Source organism: Acartia tonsa, chromosome 9 (assembly GCF_053477335.1).
Source record: "Acartia tonsa isolate MP-2025a chromosome 9, ASM5347733v1, whole genome shotgun sequence".
NCBI lineage: Eukaryota > Metazoa > Arthropoda > Copepoda > Calanoida > Acartiidae > Acartia > Acartia tonsa.
In genome coordinates this window covers 31,533,204-31,539,031 of record NC_137268.1, presented here as the reverse complement: position 1 = coordinate 31,539,031, position 5,828 = coordinate 31,533,204, and positions in this window count along the sequence as shown.

Genomic DNA, 5,828 nt, shown 5'->3' with positions numbered 1-5,828 from the left:
TGCCTTCGGCACCACGGGGCTAAAAAAACTAGTTTTAATCTTATAATTGTACATTCTATATCCGCGGAAAGCCGTTTATTTACTAAGTATATTTGCAATAACTTTTATTTAATGAAATCTTCCAATTTTTAACATGTACAAAACGGCCTGCTTAATTGCTTCAAGATCCATGTCAGATCTATACAGGAAATAAATGTCTATAAACGAGCTCAAGTTTTCCAAGGAATATATGTATATAACTCATAGTGCTCCAATAATCCATAATAAACTCTCATTGGCTAGAACGATAAGACCCATTATTTTACTTTATTAAAAATAAATTCATTATTTTCATTTCATGTTGCTATTTACCTTATATTGATGTATTTAATTTCTAATCATAAAAAAGAAAATTTAGATTTATAATATAATAAATTTAAGAAAACTCTGTTTTAAAAGAATTCGATTGTGGCGACACTTTGTGTGTTCAAATATTAAACTAAAATTGTAATCATCATCATTAACCCTTTGGTGATGGTAATGTAAAGAAAAAAATATAATTTTAAAAATCTTTTTAAAATCATTTGAATTATTGAATATTTACTTTCTTTTAGATAGTAATGCCGGGTGAGGAAAATAGATTTATTGAGAAATAGATATGCATATAGAAAACTAGCCAATAGGGAGATAATTATATCGAGCCAACTCTAGTAATACGATACGAGAAATAACTATTATTTTATTTTTGATGTATTTATTAATAAATAGCAGAAAATCAGTGAGGTAGAGCTGTAGTTTGGTTGGAGGTTGATCTTCTTTACAGTTCTGCAGCTTCGGCTGGAGTGATAAACTAGTGACTGCGCCCCCAGCAATCTAGGGGCTCTATTATGAAATTTTTAAAAAGTATCCTAAAAGCCAAAGACTTAAATCTAAAATCATAATAGCCTTAAACCATTCAAGGACCTATGTTTTACTTGTTCCCATTGGCACACTCAGCTTAACTTTATCAAAATATTTTAAAGTTAGTAGGTATGTTTTTCAACCTATTTTTAAAACAAAATACACTATTCTTAGACATGAATCCAATAAGATCCAAATAATCAATTTGAGAGCAGATAATCTGAGATAGTACAAAATACACACTTTCCAAGATATTAAAAAGGCACACAATCCTGTGTCAAAATATGTATTGGTCGTGTGAAGCATGACCGACAGACTGACAGACCAAGTAAATTATATGCTGGATACACATTGGTTAACAAAATGTTAACAAAAAAATCATGAATGGACGAAGTAGTTTTATACCTGATGTTCAGTGCATGTTGTCGTCAAATAAAGGGAGGGCCCCTAGATGCTATGGGCGCATCTCAGGAATAAGGTATAACCAACAAGCAAAATAAATCTAAAATAATATTTGGGGGGCAAATGGAGAGATCGTCAATTTTACTATGTGTTGCCCCCCAACGACAGCTGAAAAACACGTATAGGTTTCGTGATTTTTTCCCGAATTATTTTGGTTATTGTTATGAGCTGGGCGCATCTACTAGTTAGTAGTTACATATAATACTTTAAATAAAATGCATTATATTTTGTAGTATGACAGACATACCAAGTTATAGTAAAACAGATGCTCTTTGGTAAAGGATGTCTTTACCAACAATATCAGTTGACTTACCTTAAATGGCAGCTAAGAAAATCAATTTTTTTCTGTTATAAAAGAGACTTCCATATTTTCCCATAGCATTTCGGAAAGACAAAGTAAGTTTTAGAGTAGATTTGTTATCAAAATTCAAATCCATATTACATGACTAGGTATTATATATGATAAAATATGGAATAGTTAGTTATCCCATCATATTATATACAGCTTTTCCGCATATATATCAAAATTAAAAGATTAAAACCAGTTTTGTAAGCCCCGAGAGGCCAAAATTCGTGGGAAATTGTCTGAAATGCGATGCTGTATCTGATTAAGTACCGACTCTAATCCACCAGATATTAATTAGTTTTGGAGCCATACTGAAAATAAAATAAAATTAATCATTGAAATTCTAGATGCTGCTTGTAAAACTTCAGACCAATCCTGAATAGAAATCTAAATAAGAAGTATGCTTTAAAAATCAGCAATATGGAAAATTTTATTCTTACTTCCGCTACTGCAGAGCTTCCTCGTGTTTGTTTAAAGGTAAAAATTAAATGTAATGTGAACTCTGCGGGGTGGGTATGAGACAGAATATGTGTGTGTACGTGTTGTTTTATGGGAATAAAAGTTAGGGACATAATGGATAGAAAAATTGGTTAATAATTCCCAATTTGTTGCTTTAGCTATCATGGAGATCAGATTGTGGTAAATATAAGCATGTTTGAGGTTCTCATTTATTTCTGGGATGGAGGTTAAATATAGGGTGTGTTTTTGTACTTTATATGGTCAAAACTTTTTACCCTCTAAAATAGAAAAAAAAACTTAGATATCTTTTGTAAAGGGCCCATATTTTAAACGTGCTACAACTTATTTTGGAAGCTAAAAAGTGATACAATAAGCTTTTGAGTTAATTTTATTTTTTTGATGCTTTTAGCCCAAAAATTTAATGAAGTTCAGCTAAATATCTAAATATGTTATGACAGAAAGAAAACCTTGTTCGAAACTATTGTTTTAGAGGGCACTGGGGCCAAAATTTAAAAGAAAAGGAAAAAATATAATTGGTGGAATTGGTAAAAACACATTACATATAAATACCGAACTGCCATTAATTGATTTTTTACTTAATGTTTGATATCAAAAGAAACTAAAATTATGAATTTTAGATCCAATGTCCTATCCCTTTATTATGGCATAAAACAGGCTAACAGCTGATATATAGTGTGGGCTAGGTAATTCCTATCCTTCCACATAACTATACTCACATACCAAATCGTCTCCTTTTATTCATTCACTCTTTCAAATTTCTTGCTACAAGAAGTTACTTTAAAACAGCTGATCTGACTCTAGTCCTAAAACAACTTTCCCTTTCCGTTAAAGTATTCGTGTTCCCTTTAAACTCCCCCAGTCCGTGCACAATAAGGGTGTCCGTAAAATAAAGTTCAAATAGTAATAAAGCAAAATCTGTCTTTTAAATATAAAATATCATGTTGCTATAAAACCTGGAATGGTTGTTTTAGCCTTGGATTATTTTATATTCTAATATAAATATTTGTTGCGAAATTGTAACTTCTGTGTTGAATTGTATAGACATTGGCAAGAACAGCTGATCAACTGAACTCCCTCCCAGCCCCTTCCTCCCCAAATGTCCACTCTCTCACTCTCTCCTCCTCCTTGATAGTACGAACAGCTGATGTAGCCGCCTCTCCCCTGCCCCGGCAGCCACCCCTATAGTTTAGGGTGATTGAAAAGTAAGAACTTGTAAATATGAAAAAAAAATTAAGAATAAAAATTAATGGAATTATTATGGAAAAACTACTCTAAAAATATGTCTATTGATCAAATTCTTAAAATTACATATTGTTCCCAGATACTATTTGGGGCTCTTCCACAGATATTTTCTACTCCAAAAATGTTGAAAGTTTTTTCTTTCAATTTTGACAAATCATGTCTCATTCTGAACAAATTAATACATTATCTTGTATTGATTCAAAACCGATTTATACCTGGCGGCAGTGTTGCAGAACTGGGAGCTGCCATATTTAGCTGGAGCCGTAATTTTCATTAAAAAACGGTTCTGGACTAGATAAATTAAGAAATTTTTTAAAATTATAGTTTGGTAACTCTGTTTTGTCATGTGCAAATGCCCCTTTTAAGTTTTTCAAATCCATCTTCATCAAAAATTGAACTTTTTGAACCTTCAAAAGTCAAAAATAGACGTTGGGAAAAAATATGTCAAGTTTTTCTTGATTTTAGGTTGGAGCCATAGCCGCCATCATCACAGACAGCTCCGTGGAGCCAGAACCAGAGCTGCACCAAAATCAAATGGCTCCGCAATGCTGATGGTGGATTAGAACCAGTTCTTATCCATATGAAAAATTATGTCTAGCATTATATTATAGCCCGTGCCTTTGGCATCTTGGGGCTTAAAAAACTGGTTTTAATCTTATATAATTGTACATTTTATATCTGTGGAAAGCTGTTTATAATACAATGTGTGAAAAAACTATTACTATCATATTAAGGTAAATAAATGCAATTTTGATAGATCAAGAATGAAGAAGCATTTAAGAAGGGGAGGGGGGGGTAGATATACCACACTTTTCTGGGATCTTACCAGATCAAGTATCAACTGTGGGGAATACCAAAGGATGACTCCATGCAAAATTTGAGCCTGATCCAGCCAAAACCAGCCGTGATTTTTATAAAAAACCGTTTTTTTCCGGTTTTTAGGGGGTATCTGTAAATCGATTCAGCTGGAGCAAAACCGGTTGGAGGTACAAAAAATTTTACTTCACATGAAATTTAGCCAATGTAATTGCCTACAAAAATGTACTTCATCATCAACTTGATTGGACAACTCTTTCCCCTCCTAAATGTCCATTAAAATCTCGGAGCCTTTGGCGGAGAATAACGGCTCAACGGTCAGCCGGAGGCGAATCAAACATAAGTATAGAAATGTTCGCCTCAAAAAGTTGTTCAACATCAAAGAGATGCTTGAAGTCTCTAAAACGACTCCTTCCCCTCCTTTAAGGGGAAAAACTGAAAAAACGTGATTTTGAAAAGTATGCCCACTTCGTGGGTGTGGGGGGCACTGAATCCGTCACCCCAGGGTCACCAAATATAAAGTCTAGGCGGCTCACAATGCTGAATTTTCACCAAGTGAAAGTCTTGTGTCATTATCTCTTTTGAGAAAAAAGTTATTAATTAATTAAAATTTCAAATTGTGATTTTTTGATGGATTTCTTTGATGAAATGACAGGCTGGTCAATTTTTAGGCCATTTTTTGCGGTTTTTGGCCTGTCACGCCCAAACGGTTTGAGATAATATCACGGGACCTTTTGCCCAACCTATGTCTGGTTATTTGTGAGGTCTAAGAAAGAAAAAATCCCAGATTGGATAAGGCACGACGTTGCTGCGCGCCGTCAAAAATCGCTGGTTGGCTCATTTTGCCCCCTCAAACCCTCACCTTGTGCCATTTTTCTGTGTAAAGATTATTATTATAATCTTTTGCGTAAGTCTGATTTTTTTCCCTAGACCTCACAAATAACCAGACTTAGGTTGGGCAAAAGGTCCCGTGAGATTATCTCAAACCGTTTGGGCGTGACAGGCCAAAAACCGCTAAAAATGGCCTAAAAATTGACCAGCCTGTCATTTCATCAAAGAAATCCATCAAAAAATCACAATTTGAAATTTTAATTAATTAATAACTTTTTTCTCATAAGAGATAATGACACAAGACTTTCACTTGGTGAAAATTCAGCATTGTGAGCCGCCTAGACTTTATATTTGGTGACCCCGGGGTGATGGGTTCAGTGCCCCCACACCCACGAAGTGGGCATACTTTTGAAAATCACGTTTTTTAGTTTTTCCTCTTAAAGGAGGGGAAGGAGTCGTTTTAGAGACTTCAAGCATCTCTTTGATGTTGAAAAACTTTTTGAGGCGAACATTTCTATACTTATGTTTGATTCGCCTCCGGCTGACCGTTTAGCCGTTATTCGCCGCCAAAGGCGTGATTTTTGACGATTTTAGCCGTTTCCGAGATTTTAATGGACATTTAGAAGGGGAAAGAGTTGTCCAATCAAGTTGATGATGAAGTACATTTTTGTAGGCAATTACATTGGCTAAATTTCATGTGAAGTAAAATTTTTTGTACCTCCAACCGGTTTGCTCCAGCTGAATCGATTTACAGATACCCCCTAAAAACCGG